The sequence below is a fragment of the Octopus sinensis genome, linkage group LG13 (assembly GCF_006345805.1).
Source record: "Octopus sinensis linkage group LG13, ASM634580v1, whole genome shotgun sequence".
Taxonomy (NCBI): domain Eukaryota; kingdom Metazoa; phylum Mollusca; class Cephalopoda; order Octopoda; family Octopodidae; genus Octopus; species Octopus sinensis.
This window is the reverse complement of record NC_043009.1, coordinates 9,914,294-9,933,451: the sequence shown is the minus strand read 5'-3', so window position 1 is coordinate 9,933,451 and position 19,158 is coordinate 9,914,294. Positions and strand designations below refer to the sequence as shown.

The 19,158-nt window shown below is 39.0% G+C and overlaps 1 protein-coding gene and 1 long non-coding RNA gene across 3 annotated transcripts in view; one reads left to right on the top strand and one right to left on the bottom strand.

Moving 5' to 3' along the window:
• The window catches only part of LOC115218354 (synaptojanin-1-like), a 142,007-nt gene that overhangs the window by 2,126 nt on the left and 120,723 nt on the right, over positions 1–19,158 (top strand). The window lies entirely within an intron of this gene.
• Positions 12,488–17,735, bottom strand: LOC118765754. The gene is made up of 2 exons (XR_005001625.1): positions 17,446–17,735; positions 12,488–12,732 (listed from the first exon to the last, which is right to left on the bottom strand). It is a non-coding gene; the product is annotated as an uncharacterized LOC118765754 (long non-coding RNA).

Below are 19,158 nucleotides of genomic sequence, written 5' to 3'. Positions count from 1 at the left end.
ACACACACACATACATGCACACACACAACTGAACGCACACACACACAAAAAAAAAAAAATCGAGACGGTCCCGATTGAAATGTCTTTGATCATTGAGATCTAAAGACCTGATCTAAGACTAAACAACATACATCTCACATAGACCCTCCCCCACACTGCTTCGTACGATTATCTCTACTCCTACACAATCATTTTTTCCCTCCTATGTCGATTTTAATATTATTCTACACTCGTAAATAAATAAATAAACAAATCATAATTCCACCTTGATTTTTTAGCATCGATGTCCTCTATAGATATTTATTATTTTCATGTTTTAGAAGACCTCGATGTTAATCATACTGATAATTAGGATGTAGGTGTCTGAAATGCGTGTGTGTACCTGGTTAATTGTGTTGGTGTGTAAACGTCGAAGACGGACAGGTGTTTGTTGTGATGTTGGCTGACCGTAGCAGCCGATATGTCTCTGCGGATTTTCAGTTTTACATTGCAAACTCACCATCAATTTGTATTTTTGCTCAGTGTCCTTTTCACACACACACACACACACACACACACACACACATTCTCTCTCACTCTCTCTCAGTATATTTCTCTGTGTGTTTTATAATTCGGTGTGCCTGCGCATGGTTATAATTAATTTTGATTTAAATGTTGAATGACATTTCATCGCATTTCGGTTATAATTTCAATTGATTTATTAACTTATTTATGGCATACGACCTTAAATATTGCTATCATGCACTAACTAGGTGTTCGCCACAGGCACCCTTGGGTAATTTTCCAACGTTAGTGCATATATATATATATATATATTATATATATATATATATATATATATAATGTGTGTGTGTGTTATAATAATTATGGGTCTGTACTACTAGACAATAAATCCACAACATAGATTTACGCACCAATCACTTTGCATTAAATCTACAAATTATTGGGATTATACGTTTTAACTGCAATCTTACACTGAACCTAATATTTTGCCAATAACATGCGATGTACACACAAATAAGTGTGCATTCTTCTACTATAATATATATTAATATACGTGTGTGTGTGGTTGGCTGGTTGGATATATATGTATTTCTGTGTGGGTGAGAGTGCGTATGACTGTGTGTGGATACATTAGCATATGTAAATATATGCTAATCTGTATTCGTGTGTGAATGTTTATGTCAGATTACATGTGAAATCAATTTAACGTTAAACCGAGGGATTATTTAATACCTTTTTGTTGAGTAAATGTTTGTCTTACATTTACAAGAGGGATAACAGTGAGTTTGAAGTTTTGGCTTGTTAGCCATCGTCAGACTGTGCTACACTTGGGTTCTTTTGGCTTTATATATATATATATATATATAATATATATATATATATACAGTCTTTGGCAAGTTACTTTTCTGGGGTAGGTCGAACTATGTGAAATGATAATTAGGCTTGCTGTATGTAGGTTTAGGAAGGAGAAAATTATGTTTGTAGGGTGCCTGTTGATAGAAAGTTATTGTAAGGAGATTTTGTTTGGTTTGATATAGGTATTGTGTTATTATCTACCGTTCATTCAAGCATGGAAGTAACTGTGTACACAGAGGTGTAAGATTCGAAGAGAAAATTAGTTTTGTCATGTTTCATGGTTCACAAAAGTATCTATAGAAAAATTTGATTAATCAATCGTCCAATACGTGTCAAACTAGGGTTGTGTGTTTTTCATAATTATTTGATTTCTATTCAGAAATTTTAAACTGTGCATTTTAGAAAGATAGAGATTGAAAAACTATGTTGCTAGAAACATTTATTGAAGTTTTCTAGTCAGTTTTCAGCATGGTTACTTGTATTTATATATTATAGTATGTTATGGGTGACCGAAGCATACATGTAACTGCATGACATTACCTGTACTTCAGATGAATACAAAAGTATGATGCATTCTCTCTAGATATATCAATCTATCAGAAGATATAAGTAGAAACAATATAACATCATCAGTTGCAATTTTCAGAGACAGACCCCTTTCAGTCAGGAATAACCATGGGATTGCACCTAGAAAGTTACCCTCTGAGGCACAAGTCCGGGCAAGATTGTTTATGGAAGGCCAGCAGTCGCCCATGCATACCAGCCTCCCCTCTCCACGCCACCAGTGTTATCCAAGGGAAAGGCAAAGGGGCCGATGCAGCTTGGCACCAGTGATGTTGCAACTCATTTCTACAGCTGAGTGAATTGGAGCAATGTGGAGTAAAGTGTCTTGCTCAAGAACACAGCACACAACCCAGTCTGGGAATCAATCTCACTACCTCGTGATTGTGAGCCCACTGCTTTAACCACTGAGCCATACACATGCACATGTGTGTGTGTCTGTGTGTGTGTGTGTGCGTGTGTATCCATCCATGCAATGGGCTCCTATTCAGTTTCTAACCACCAAGATCTACTTACGAGGTGGTGGTTAGTCTGGCTTTAGTCACATTTTTCTCAAGCAGCTGCAGGGCAGGAATTGAACTTGAAAGTATGTCATGTGTATAATAATTCATACGTTCAAAGTATATTCACGTGGATAATATGTTTCTGGAATTTGGATAATTTGCAAGAAATAAAAAAAAAAAAACAGAAAGAAAGAAATAGGAATAAACAAATGTAGACAAATACTTAAGTTACAACATTACTTTCACTTTTGTCATACTGCAAATAGTATAATGTTGTTTGGCAGCCAACAAGGAGGATTTTACTTTGCTGGAGGCATACCTGTGGCCAAGTATTTTCTCCATGTTGCTACACACACACACACACACACACACACACACACACACATCCACACACACATCCACACACACACACATCCACACACACACACATCCACACACACACACATCCACACACACACACATCCACACACACACACACACACGTATATGTATCTGTACATGTGCATATACACATGTATACACACACACACACTCATCCACACACAGACACATATACATACACACGCACACACTCGCATATGCATGCACACTCTCACACACATGCACACACATATATAGATGTATGCGTACATGTGCATGTACACATGTACACACACACACACACATACAAACATATACATACACACACACACACACACACTCACATATGCATGCACACTCTCACACACACACACACAATGTATATGTATCCGTACATATGCATCTACACATGTACACACACACACACGTATGTTATAGGTGTGTAGAAATATACATGTGTGTGTTTGTGTCCATGCATGTGTGTGTGTATGTGCACACACGCACTCACGCACACACATGCATGGACACACACACACAGATACACACAGAGTGCAACAGTTTTACTGTTCAGGTTGTGATTTTTATTAACAATCAAATGAAAACTGCCACCATTGCATGATCCAAAAGGATTATATGCGGTCCCAGGAGGGCTTTGGATATCTCTATGTATATGTACACAGGTATATATCGCTTCCCAACCACATGGTTTCGGGTTCAGTTCCACTGCATGGCAGCTTGGACAAATGTCTTCTATCATAGCCTCAGGCCAATTAAAGCCTTCTAGGTGTTGATTTGGTAGACATAAACTGAAAAGATCTCCATTGTGTGTGTGTGTCTGTCTGTCTCATGCCACCAATTCACAAATGGTGATTACATCCCTGTAACTTAGCAGTTCGGCAAAAGAGACCGATAGAATAAGTACCAGGCTTTAAGAAACAAAAGTACTGGGTGTCACTTCATTCAACTAAAAATCCTTCAAGGTGATGCCCCAGCATGGCCATAATCTAATGTCTAAAACAAGTAAACAATATGTATGTATAGATGGATGGACGGCTACATGCATGTATATATGTTTCCATGTCTAGATATGTGTGTGTGTATACATACATACATACATATGTTTATATATGTGTGTATATGTATATTTATATGTATATGTATATATATGTATGTATTTATATATATGTGTATATGTATGTATATATATGTGTATATGTATGTATTTATATATATGTGTATATGTATATGTATATATATATGTGTATATGTATATGTATATGTATATATATATGTGTATATGTATATATATATGTATATATATATATGTGTATGTATATGTATATATATAGCACCCACTACACTCACGAAGTGGTTGGCGTTAGGAAGGGCATCCAGCCGTAGAAACACTGCCAGATTTGACTGGGCCTGATGAAGCCTTCTGGCTTCACAGACCCCAGTAGAACCGTCCAACCCATGCTAGCATGGAAAACGGACGCTAAACGATGATGATGATGATGATGATGATGAAACATATACATACACATATACATATACATACACATATATATATATATATACACATATATATATACATGTAAAGACTAGAGCTGGAAAAACTTCATCTGCAGACCAACATGAAAACCTCCATTGAAAATCAAAGAGCTGTGGAGGAACAGTGGGTAATCAAAAACATCAAACAGAACCCAAAAGTGTTCTATTCTTATGCAAATAAGCATAGAACCACTGTCTCACCCATTGGGCCATTGATTGATGATAACGGCATTCCCCAACACGATGCTAAAAAAATGGCAGAAATACTGCAGAAACAATACTGCTCTGTCTTTAGTGTTCCCAAATCTCAGACATAACCTTCACTGCCACCGACATCGTAGCAGCAATAAATGAGGTCAAACATTACTCTGCTGTAGGCCCTGATAGATTCCCCGCTAGTCTCCTGAAGGAATGTAGACACCAACTTGCAGTCCCTCTGACCAACCTCTGGAGAAATTCGTTAGACGCAGGTTATATACCGAAACAGTTTTTATCCCAGTCAGTCATCCTGGTTTTCAAACAGGTAAACAGATCCCTCGCAGTCAACTATCGCCCAATCTCACTCACCTCCCACATCATTAAAGTGTTTGAAAGAGTGTTAAGATCAAGGATAGCTGGCTTCCTGGAGATCCACAAACTCCAACATGCAAATCAGCATGGCTTTCGCTGTGGCAGGGACTGTCTAACACAGCTCTTACATCACATTGAAGATGTACTCAAAGCCTTGGGAACAGGTTCGAACTCTGATGTCATATATCTTGACTTCAGTAAAGCGTTCGACAGGGTAGACCATAACATCCTACTCTCAAAATTGGCAAATGTTGGAATCTGTGGAAAAGTTCTACACTGGATTAAGTATTTCCTGGCGAATAGAATACAACATGTTGTAGTTGATGGAGTCCACTCAAGCCCAGCAAAAGTCACCAGCGGTGTTCCCCAGGGGACTGTTTTGGGTCCACTACTCTTCATAATTTACATAAACAACCTTTCCAGTATCGTACATTACTGCAAAGTGAAAATATTTGCTGATGACACTAAGCTCCAGCAAATCGTCAATGAAGAAGCAGACCGAACTCAACTCCAGTCTGATCTATATGCTGTGAGTCAATGGGCAGACAGAAATAAAATGCAACTGAATGAGGGAAAATTTGAGCTGATGCATTTTGGAAGAAATTCCTCACTAAAACAGCCATACTCTCTTCCTTCAGGGGAACCGCTCACAGCCTCTAACAATATCAGAGACCTGGATGTAATTGTTGATGACGATCTCAGTTGGAGTGCACACATCAACAAGAAGGTCGATATAGCTCATAGGATGAGTTCCTGGATCTTAAGAACTTTCCGGTCCAGAGAACAAGGTGTCATCATACCACTTTTCTCCTCCTTTGTACGGCCACACCTTGAATACTGCTGCCCACTGTGGTCTCCCCATACAAGACAAAACATCTCCAGAATTGAGTCACCCCAGAGGGCACTCACTAAACGAATTGAAGGCATGGCTGCTCTCGATTATTGAGATCGCCTTAAAGCCTTGAAACTTTACTCCCTCCAGCGTCGCCGTGAGCGGTACATCATTTGTACAATGTGGAGAATATACCGCCAACTTTGCCCGAACGACCTTAACATTAACTTCAAGGTTCATCCAAGACTGGGACCACGGGCCATACGTCCCCTGCCCAATTCAAGATCACAACATACATGTACACTGCAACATAATTTCTTTTCCTCAACAGGCCCTGCCCTATTTAACATTGTCCCAAGGGAGATCAGAGAGGAAAAGGATCCCATCAACTTTAAACGGAGTCTGGATAGATTCCTTCAAAGAATACCAGATAAGCCACCCATAATTGGATACAACTCACCCAACAAGAACTCACTACTTGAACAAAACTTGACTTAAAACTTGACTTAAACAGGATTCGAATAATCCTATCAGGTGGTGCTATTAAGTTAGACATGGCCTGGACCAATCTTTGGTCGAAACATACCTAAGTTATCTAAGTTATATATATATATATATATATATAGTCGTCACCCCAATACTTTTACTAAATATTGGGGGCCTGTTGCATCATAATAAAAACAAAATTTCATTCCTGAGAGATCTTACTTCATGCAATCAAGCCCTATGCATAGAAATTATGGAAACTTACCTCAGCCCTGATATAGAGGATGCAGAAGTACACGTACCAAACTGTGCCATACTGCGAACAGACAGAAGGGAAAAGAGCCATGGTGGAGTTGCTGCATACATCCGTGATGACCTCACACTCCAGGTCTTACTGTCATACTCAAATTCGGTATGTGACACTCTAATTGTATACATAAGACAACACAATATAGTCATATGCAATACATATTGCCCACCGGATGCTCCAAACCACATAGGCCAGTTTGAAGATTGCCTCACAAGAATTAAAGAAATCCTCATGAAACTGGAACACTACATGACCATATTTCTTATAGGTGATTTTAACTTCCCCAACGTCAAATGGCCCGAAGGTCTCATACTCTCAGGAATGACTCATTGCAAGTAAGCACAGGTGGAGTCCCTGCTCAACCTCACCAATGCCTTATTCATGGAGCAAGTTGTACTCAAACCAACTAGGGTGAATAACATTCTGGATCTCTGCTTCACGAACAATATGGACATCATTCATGATGTGAAAGTGACACCGACATTAGTCTCGGATCACAACATAATAGAGCTGTCTATGCTTGGGCCGAAAGTAACCAGAGATATACAGCCTAAAGGAAGCACCCGAAATCTCTCCAATCAGAACTTCCACAAAGCAGATTGGAAATCGATCCAAAAAGAGATCCTCAGAGAGGACTGGCCGAAATGTCTCTCCACACCAGACATTGACATGAAACTAGAATGTTTCATGTCTTCTGTGCAAGCCATTTGCCAGAAATATGTCCCGGAGCATAAGGCCAAAACAAATAGGAGCAAGAGATAGGAAGATCCTCATGAGATGACGGACGAAGGTTGCAAATCGACTCAACCAACATTCCAAAAGCAGCGAAATGTCCTGCCTAAAAACAACACTGATAGAGATCGAAAAAAGGCTGCAACAATCCTATGTGAGGGAGAAAGCAGACAAAGAAGCCTGGGTTATAAAAAACATTAAATCAAACCCAAAGGCCTTCTTTCATTACGCGAAAGAAACAGTCTCAGTGCACTACAAGATAGGACCCCTCCTCCAAAAGGATGGCTCCCTCACAGACAGTCCAACTAAGATCAGTGAGATACTGAATGACCAGTTCAAAAGTGTCTTTACCACCCCGTTGGAATACAGACAAATGAACGAACCAGTGGACTTCTTTGCCGCCTCACCTATAACCAGCGAGGCAGTTACAATAGAATACATTGACGTTAGCGAAGATGTACTACTAGCCATAGATGAAGTGGACACAAACTCAACTGCTGGTCCTGATGGTTTCCCAGCAATCCTCCTCAAATCGTGTAAACATGCCCTGGCAAAACCCCTCAAGATTCTTTTCCAGAGCTTTCTTACAAATGGCAAACTGCCAAGCAAGCTGAAGGAAGGAATAATATGCCCAATACATAAAGTGGGAAGTAGAGCAGATGCCAAAAACTATAGGCCAATCTCTCTGACTTCACTCATCAGCAAAGTCATGGAATAGATAGTCAGAGGGGAACTAATTATATTCCTTGAAAAAAATAACTTCCTAAGTGATACCCAACATGGTTTTCGACCAGGTAGGAGCTGCCTGACCCAGCTCTTACAACATTATGACTGGGTGTTGAGGCAGTTACTCAACAAATCAAATGTGGATGTAATATACCTTGATTTTGCAAAAGCTTTTGACAAGGTGGATCATGGTATGATATGCCACAAACTGCATGACCTCGGCATAGCTGGAAAACTTGGAGTGTGGTTACATGACTTCCTGAAAGATAGGAGTCAGACAGTAGTGGGTAATGGAGCCACCTCTTTGAACACACAAATAGTGAGCGGTGTTCCACAGGGCACTGTTTTGGGACCACTGCTTTTTATAGTGGCCCTCTCAGATATGCCCTCAAATGCCCAGATAGCCACTCTGGCAAGCTATGCAGATGATACGAAAATCTCACAGAAAATACAGAACCCCAGTGATGTTGCACACCTGCAGCAGGAGTTGCACTCAATCTACAGATGGGCTGAGGATAATAATATGCAGTTTAATGCTGAAAAATTCCAAGCCCTGCACTACCAGCATCCAAAACTGAATATTAAACTTACAGGGTACACCGGTCCACAGGGAATTTTAATCCCTGAGTCTAAGTCAGTGAGGGACCTGGGTATCGACATGAGTGATGATACCTCTTTCCAAGTGCACATTACCAGGATGGCGACAAAGTGCAGACGACTGGCTGGATGGATCCTAAAAACATTCAGAACCAGAGATAAGGAAACCATGATGGTCCTCCGGCGGACATTCATCCTCAGCTGCCTGGATTACTGCTCACAGCTATGGTCACCCAGTGTAAGATTAACAGTGGACCTTGAAGCAATCCAGAGAAGATTCACAAAGAAGATAGACTCTTTGCAACAGCTCAGCTACTGGGAAAGGTTGAAACAGCTAAGACTCTACTCCCTGGAGAGAAGACAGGAGAGGTATGCAGTAATATATATCTGGAAGATCCTGGAAGGAATTGTGCCAAATTTTGGTTTTGAAAGCTACACCAATGCCAAAATGGGACGACACTGCATAGTGCCAAAGATCCCAACAATGCCATCATGCTTCAGGACCAGTTACTGCAACAGCCTGGGTTTCAAGGGCCCACAGCTTTTTAATATTCTTCCAAAGAGTCTGAGGAACTTGCACAAAGTAGATGTAGGGGTTTTTAAATCAAAGCTGAACCTCTTCCTGTCGGGAGTCCCAGATGAGCCTACCTCACGGCAAGAGGTGCAAATGAGGGTAGCTATATCAAACTCCATTCTTCATCAAGTGCCACATATTAGAGAAGGCTCCTAGTAATAACAGTGTAGTGCAAAACGGCGGTGCATCAGCATGGCCGCTGCTCTGAGCTGAAACTTAAAAAATATATATATATATACAGTGTATGTGTGTGTATATATATATATGTATGTATGTATGTATGTATGTACGTATGTATGTATAGGTTAAAGTAATGAGAAACAAGAAACAATTAGTCAATGCAGGAAATTGAGCTGGTGAGTGTGTTAATTAATAAGGCATTAAAACATAATGACTCACCCCAGACACAAAAAATATGCTTCATCACACAAATTCACATAAAGAATCTTGCAAATCAAATACAAAAAGAAATATTGACAGTATTATTAATCCAAATTTGAACTTAATTTCATTTAAAATAAAACAAAAGACTTAAGGTTTGACTGTGGTTCGTAGTATCAGACTTTTCTCAATATCTGGTTGAAGCCAAATACTCTATTAGTGACTCTGATTGGTTAAGATGTTTGTATGAATAAGTGCTGTCACTGTCAACTGTTATCATATTCATCAAACTGTGATGCCTTGCCCAAGCTGTATGCTGATTGGTTAAAATACTTGCTCCTGCTTCTAGATACAGAGTCTCAATCTTCTTAACTATGTGCTGAAGAGGATTGGGGAACTCAGTTGGATGGATAACAAATACAGTACGAACTAACTTGTCATCTGGTTTAGACTGCTACCTGTTGTATGATGGTAGCATCAATATCAAGGCGGCGAGCTGGCAGAAGCGTTAGCACGCCAGGTGGAATGCTTTGTGGTATTTCATCTGCTGTTACGTTGTGAGTTCAAATTCTGCCGAGGTCGACTTTGCCTTTCATCCTTTCGGGGTCGATAAATTAAGCACCAGTTACGCACTGGGGTCGATGTAATCAACTTAATACCTATGTCTGTCCTTGTTTGTCCTCACTGTGTTTAACCCCTTGTGGGTAGTAAAGAAATAGGTAGCATCAATATCTCACATAATGTCACTTTTGGGAGCGAAGATGGCCTATTTGGAAAACCGCTTGTGGTTTCTATAATTCAGTAAGAGGCTGAGAAATAAACTTTCAATAGCATTTCTAGACGTGTATTCATGATTATTCTCTGTATAAATTTTTTTGCCTTTCTTGCCATCTTCACTACTAGTGTGAACTGATAACTGAGTATCGCCCCCAACTGAAGTAAGACCTTTGCAAATCAGGCTGCTGAGATATCTCTATTAAATGCATCTCTCACATTTGTGGAAAGATGGGTTTTTTTCTTCATTTCCTAATTTTGTTTTCTTTAACCCTTCAGCATTCAAACCGGCCATATCCGGCCAAAAAAGTCTACCTGTTTTATCTTCAAATCAGTCAGATCTGGCCTCTCACACCTATCCTACAATGTCATTTTAAAAATAAACTAAAGGCGCAGGAGTGGCTGTGTGGTAAGTAGCTTGTTTACCAACCATATGGTTCCGGGTTCAGTCCCACTGTGTGGCACCTTGGGCAAGTGTCTTCTACTATAGCCTCGGGCCAACCAAAGCCTTGTGAGCCCGTCGTATATATGTATATATATATATGCGTGTGTGTGTTTGTGTGAATGTGTTTGCCCCCCTAGCATTGCTTGACAACCGATGCTGGTGTGTTTATGTCCCCGTTACTTAGCGGTTCGGCAAAAGAGACCGATAGCATAAGTTCTGGGCTTGCAAAAGAATAAGTCCCGGGGTTGAGTTGCTCGATTAAAGGCGGTGCTCCAGCATGGCCGCAGTCGAATGACTGAAACAAGTAAAAGAGTAAAAGAGAGAGAGAGAGTCACATCATCGAAATCTCGAAACTATGTGATAGTGCACGATGAATTCAAAATAATGTAAATCAATAAGCATTACATTTGTTAGATTAATCTGAATGCTAAAGGGTTAAAAACATGCTCTCAACACATCGGCAAATGTTCACTTGGGAATTATTGGCTGAGTTTGCCTGAAACCACCAGAAAACAAGACTGCAGCCCCACCCATGAGATTTGGTATTACCTCTGATATTTTACGAGAGACATTGCGCTCTCCTCTCATTCTTTTAGCTTGGCCTGCTTTGGAACCCCTGCTTATCCGAATATTTTGCCAGTATTGCACACACAACTGTCACTGAGTGCAAGTTTCTGTGGCAGATGAGTTAGTTAGTTAAGTTAGTTAATTTTTTGGCTCAAAAAGAAAAAAGCAAGGCCATATAGGGGGACATGGAGTTATGTACAGGGTGGTGTTCATGTAAAGAGTTCAGGCCACTTGAGGTCAAGGGAGACTTTGAACAAAGCGGTCGTCGGCATCTTCACCATCTCGTCTGGCAGCTTGTTCCACGGATCCGCAACCCGGACGGAGAAAGCCCCTCTCCTTCGATTGAGATGAAATCGTCGCAGATAGAGCTTTTCGGAATGACCCCGCAGCCGACGCTCTGGAGCAGGAGTGAAGAACAGCTCTTTCGAGAGGTTACACTTTCCGCTTATGATGTTGTGAGCGAGAATGAGATCACCACGGTGGCGGCGTTTTTCTAGAGAATAAAGGTCGAGCGTCTTCAGCCTTTCTTCATAAGACAAATTCTTGAGACCATGAAGCAGAATGAGCAGTTCTGCCACTTGTGAGCAAATTCCATATGAGGATGCTTTAATACCAATCTGCTTCAGTGAACAAACTTTTGCTAAAATTAAACTGAACCAAATAGTTTGGCCTGTGCCACCAGAAGCACTATTCCTTTCATGTCAGATGCCACCAAATGCTTTATTTGGAGTATTTCATTTTGGTGAACATACTATTCCACTTGTTAAATGGGAGGATCTCTCAACTGAGAGTTACAGCTGTAGTTCATACTGAGACTCGTAGTTCACACTGAATATCCTTTCTTAATGATGGACTGTACAGTATTTTCAATGGAGGTCAGTGCTTTGTTGTATATTATTTCTTTACTACCCACAAGGGACTAAACACAGAGGGGACAAACAAGGACAGACAAACGGATTAAGTTGATTACATCGACTCCAGTGCGTAACTGGTACTTAATTTATCGACCCTGAAAGGATGAAAGGCAAAGTCGACCTCGGCGGAATTTGAACTCAGCACGTAGTGACAGACAAAATACTGCTGAGCATTTCGCTCAGCGTGCTAACGTTTCTGCCAGCTCTATGGCAATGATAAACTCTAGATGTAAATTATCTTATTCTTGATGCTCTTGATAAATTGTCTTCTGTCATGATCCCTGGTAATTATGCCAAACTTGCTGGAGAATGGATAGTGCAGAAAATGATAGGAAAACGGCTCTTCATTTTGTTTGGAGAATGTAAGATTGTAGAGATACACTACCTCTTCCAAGATAGTGTTCCAGTCTGCATTATCATCGTAAAGGCATCTTCTCAGGTGAGTTTTGCAGTATGTTGCACAGACATATTGAGTAGCTGGTCTGAGATCCTGAAATAAGTTTGGACCATGAGTATTGTGCTTGAGCTGTCTGAGATTTAAATAGGTTATTAAAATTCTTCATTTGAAAATCACATCTTCAGAAACTTAGTTATTACCATCAAAGGTAGAAGATGATTTCTTTCATTGTTTAACATTTAAACTAGTAAAGATTTGATATAAAATAATGCTTATTTAAAAAAATTCTACCAGTTTGTTTAACATTACTGTGAGGACAGTTACGTTTCACACAAAAATATACAACTAATGTTTATTGGACTGTAGTCATTGTTAAAATTTCTCATATACTCTTTACTTTTTTTACTCTTTTACTTGTTTCAGTCATTTGACTGTGGCCATGCTGGAGCACCGCCTGTAGTCGAGCAAATCGACCCCAGGACTTATTCTTTGTAAGCCTAGTACTTATTCTATCGTCCTCTTTTGCCGAACCGCTAAGTTACGGGGACGTAAACACACCAGCATCGGTTGTCAAGCGATGTTGGGGGGACAAACACAGGCACACAAATATATACATACATACATGTATATATATATATATATATATATATATATATACGACGGGCTTCTTTCAGTTTCTGTTTACCAAATCCTCTCACAAGGCTTTGGTCTCGCCCGAAGCTATAGTAGAAGACACTTGCCTAAGGTGCCATGCAGTGGGAATGAACCCAGAACCATGTGGCTGGTAAGCAAGCCAATTACCACACAGCCACTCCTGCACCTATATATAAACAATTATATTTCATAGTTATTACATACATTTTACTATGGTAGGTATAGAAATTATTTCATTGGTTTATGTTTAAATATGCTCATATTTTTATAATGTTCTATAATGCTCTGCAAATTGGACCATTAATCTTTTTTTATATAAATTTGAGATATACTCACACATAAAAACAAGGGCTCTAATGGACGGAGCATAAAAGCTGATTATCTTAGAAATATAAACAAATTTAAATTTAAAATGGAAATATAAATTATCTTCTCTCTTCCATGGTATATGGAACTTTATACTAACTTTCCAAAGATATGACTTTTAAATGTGAAATTTTAATGTCAACATTTCAAAAGATATATTCCTTCTTTCTCTCTTTGTATGTTTATATATATATATATATATGCACATACACACATATATACACACATCAAGGAAAAGGAGAAACTGTGTATGTCAAACAGAAATTAATGGGAGACTTGAAAACAAAGAAAAAAAAACAGACTTTGACATTACAAACTGTTTCTATACTCCACAATGTCACTCCGGCCCACTTTGTTTCTCTATATTTATTTTCTTGACTCATTCCTGCATTACCCCAGGAGGCCTAAGACTCATGATTTTTTTTTGTTCATATATATTATTCTTCATGTTGCTTCTGAATATCCCTGCCAAATTTGGTCAATTCACGTCTGTTCTCTATGTCGGCATAGGTTGGACGGTTTGACAGAAGCTGACCAGCTAGAGAACCTCCCTGGCTCCATTTCTCTGTTTTAGCATGGTTTCTTTGGCTGGATGCCCTTCCTGATGCCAACCACTTTGCAGAATGTGCTGGATGGTTTTGGGTGGCACCAGCACAGGTGCTTTCATAAGGCACTGGCATGGGTTCTTTTACATGGTACCAGCTCAGGTGCTTTTATAAGGCACCATCACAGGTGCTTTTATGTGACACCTGCACAGGTACATTTACATGGCACCAGCATCCATGAGCCTGCAAGCCTAGGATCTCTCAGCTAAAAGAGGGATGCAGGGGACATGCTTATACATATATATGTGTGTGTGTGTGTGTGTAGGAGAGCAAAAGTGTGCGTACACCGCTATATGTATATATATTAAAAAAATGGAAAACGAACATAACAGGCGACAACAAAACATCCGGACAGTTAGATGATACAAAGAAGGACAGGAAAAAATAAGGACAGGTCATTCGGAGTTTTCAATCGTCATTCGAGTTCCAGATTGTCGTTGCAGTTTTGGTCAGTTACACTCAAGATTGCTCCAATCTGGCTGGCCCCAAAAAAATCTAATCTAAGAGCACTAGATTCTTTGGAATATATATATATTTTAAGGCCTTCAACTTAGCAGCATATCATTATTTCAATGTTTTAATTGTAGTATAACATGAAGACCTGTGAGATAAATTGTATTGTATTGCATAATCTTATAAATTTTGCCCGTGTACACATACCTTCTTATATAATGTTACATCACAATAACATCTCTTAATGAAACATTTGTAGATATATAGGCACAGGCATGGCTGTGTTGTAAGAAGCTTGCTTGCCAACCACACAGTTCAGGGTTCAGTCCCACTGCCTAACACCTTGGAGAAGTGTCTTCTACTCTAGCCTTGTGCCACCCAAAGCCCTGTGAGTGGAATTGATTGCTAGAAACCGAAAGACGCCTTCGTATATGTATGTGTGTGTCTTTGTCCCCCACCACCACCACCACCACCACCAACACACACATCGCTGGACAACCGATACTGGTGTGTTTACGTCCCCGTAACTTAGCGGTTCGACTTCGATAAAATAAGTACCTGGTTTAAAAAAGATAAAAAGTACTGGGATCGGATCTTTACCTTTTGACCGACAGATTTTTAAAATAATTTTTTGTAACTAAACACTTTCAAACTTCAGACACTGGTAGAATGTGTCATATAAAACGTCTTTTACTCTTAGCATTTTTGAGAAAAGCTTATATTTAGGAAGTTATTTCACGTTAAAGTTGTAGTTTTTCGGTAATTTGAACCAATCAATGACGTGTATTCAACTGAATACGATTACTGCTGTACTTGCATAGCGAGTGACTTGAACTGAGATCGTGTGCTGGAACAAAAACAATTGCAGCGTGGAAGGTGTTTATAAGCCATTGAAGAAACACACAAAAACCGTTAGATTCACTTCAACATTTTAATTTAATTTGCCAAAATATTCTCACCGCTTTGAGACCACAACCTGTTCACTGACAAAGCTTCATGCTGCAGATGTTGAAGTGAATCTAACGGCTTTGTGTATTTCTTAAATGGCTTATAAACACCTTCCACGCTGCAATTGTTTTTGTTATATATATATAGATAAATATACATATATAGATAAATATACATATATATATACATGTATATATATATATATATATATAATATATATATATATATATATATATACACATATACATATACATACATTATATTTCGGTGGTGTTATGCCTGGCAAATTATTTGATCTGAAGCTGTGTTGACCGTGTGTGTATGTGTATGTATAATACATATGTATGTATGTAGTGTACACATAAAGAATAGTGCTAATGTATTCAATAATGAAAGCTTGTTGTTAGTGTTAATGTTTCATTGTTTTTGTTACAATACATATTAACATTTATGGATACAAACATACATATGCACATACATATTAGTATACATAACGGATCTTTTCACTTTGACCGGCAGATTTTTAAAATAATTTCTTTGTAACTAAACACTTTAAAACTTTGTATACTGGTAGAATGTGTTTATAAAACATCTTTTTCTCTTGGTTTTCATGAGAAAATTCTGTAGTTTGTAAGCTATTTGTTGTTTAATTTTTTGAATTTTGGCAATTTCAACCAATCAATGACGTCTATTGAGGTGAATACAATTTATCCGGATTGTTGTAAAATAGTGAGAGTAAATTGTCTGGAAAGGAGACAAAATTGCGTTAAAAATTGGGAGTGATTACAATGACATCCCATAATTTCATGTATACAATGTATGTGATACAACCAAAGTATGGAACGTACACATATTTTATTTGACATAAAATTCGTATATATATTATATAGGCGCAGGAGTGGCTGTGTGGTAAGTAGCTTGCTTACCAACCACATAGTTCCGAGTTCAGTCCCACTGCGTGGCATTTGGGCAAGTGTCTTCTACTATAGCCTCGGGCCGACCAAAGCCTTGTGAGTGGTAGACGGAAACTGAAAGAAGCCCGTCGTGTATATGTATATATATGCGTTATTGTGTGTCTGTGTTTGTCCCCCTCTCCCAACATCGCCTGACAACCGACGCTGGTGTGTTTACGTCTCTGTAACTTAGCGGTTCGGCAAAAGAGGCCGATAGAATAAGTACTAGGCTTACAAAGAATAAGTCCTGGGGTCGATTTGCTCAACTAAAGGCGGTGCTCCAGCATGGCTGCAGTGAAATGATTGAAACAAGTAAAAGAGTAAAACAAAAGATGATAAAAATCACATTTACGAGGAAACAACAGCCATTGACCCACGAAACAAGATTCGTGCATACTTTTCCACGATCTCTGAATTCGTTTCGTCACCCATATTCATAAAGATATGGTGGAAAGATATCACCATGACAGACTGTTTTACTTTCATTTTGGCAAGCATCCATCGCCCTTCTATAGTCTGTGTTTGGATGCTGTCATCGTTTGGATCAAGAAAATTGAGTGTGTGATAACCTACTGTGTATATAAGTTGCCGAGGCCCACATAGAACACCCACCCATTGGATATCAAATGTGTTTTATGAAATTTTATTGTCATTGTTGTCGCTTCCAGTTTCTGTCGCAATTTTGTTTCATTTTTGGTGGGGAGCGGGGACAAATACATATTTTTTTACTACAGTAAACTGCTTATTAACCCATACATAAAAATACATGCATACATACATCATAACCACCGAAAGCGATATTAGAGTAATATATATGAAAATCCTACCATTATTCCAAACGCCACTTTATACTGGCTACACATCAGAAATGCCGATGATAAGCTTCGGAAATCAGTCTTTCGTAAAGAAATATTTCTGTTCATTTATCTCCACAACTATGAGGTGACTTGTGTGTCATCTCATCCACAGAGTTCTTGAGAATTCTTTATGGTCTACGAGGAACTGACGCGACAGTCGTCTTTCCCCAAATAAGCACTTTATAACCCTCCACTTTCACTTTCGGTTTTACAGAAGCTTTCACTTTTGCCAAAACTTAATTCTGAGTAAGAATGTGTGTGTGTGTGTTTGCCTGTCTTTTATCTTTTACTCGTTTCAGTCATTGGACTGCGGCAATGCTGGAGCACTGCCTTGAACAAATCGAGCCTAGTAATTATTTTTTAAAGTCTGGTACTTATTCTATCACTCTTTTTTTCAAACTGTTAAGAGACGTAAACAAACCAACTCCTATCGTTAAGCAGTTGGGGGTGGAGATAATAAAAACACGTGCGCACACACTCACATGACAGGCTTCTTTCAGTTTCCATTTACCAAATCCTCTCACAAAGTTTTTCGGCTTGGAACTCTAGAAGACATTTGTCCAAAGTGCCACACACACACACACACACACACACACACACACACACACACACACACACACACACACACACACACACACACAGAGTATTTAAGAAATATTTAACACAATCGACACATGGAGAGAGTCGTCAGAAGTTCTTGAACTAGACATTTTTATTGTAATAAATGCTAATTAGCTATGTAATTGTAGCAAAACAGCAATTATAATTTAATAAAAGCACTTCTTATATATTTAATTAAAGGATGCCATATTAGGTATCGAAGTATTAAATAAAATATGACCTTGTGACGTTCATTAACAACAATAATAAATTATCCATTTTCCACATTTGTTTTGTTTCATTGTTTAACCAAAAATTGTGGTTGGTTACCTGATTATTATAATAAATTCTTAGGTACTATTTAAGAAGGGTGGTCCCGGTGCGCGCACTCGCATACTCGTGCATCCGCGCTAGCTAGTGGTGACTAGTCGATCATACACCGACTACCTAGCAAAGTAAATAAAATACAAAAACACAAAGTAAGGATTACTGGTCATGACTAGCTAGTGCGGATGCGCGAATACGCGAGTGCGCACACCGGGACCATTCTTCTTAAATAGTACCAAATTCTTATCGGTAAATCTGTTTATATATTTCGGCTTTTGTATTTGGTTTGTAAGGTTCTTGGATGTGAACTTGTATGTTGGAACAGATTTTGTTGTATCATGGGTGGGTCATTATGCCAATCAATAATAAACACACATGTACTGTTTATATATACTTATAGCAATCTCTATATATATAAACGGTAAAATGTCTGTCTGTGTGTGTGTGTGTGTCCTTTATACAAATCCACAATTTTTCAGTTAGAGGGCTCGCACTTTCTATGGTCATTCAAAACCGTCCAAGGGTGGTCGTGCATATCTTTACATTTCCCCAGTCACCTTGCAAAGCCATTAAAAAAATCAATAGAAGTGACGTGTTTTTGTGAATTTTCTATCCAAAATCCAATCAAAATGCCCGAAACTTGATACGCCAATTGAATGCCAGCTAGCTGTATGTGATTGGTCGGAGATTTGGACAGTACTCGCGTGTATGTGCACACGCATGCAGCTGTATATGCATGCACTAGCACTACGACCC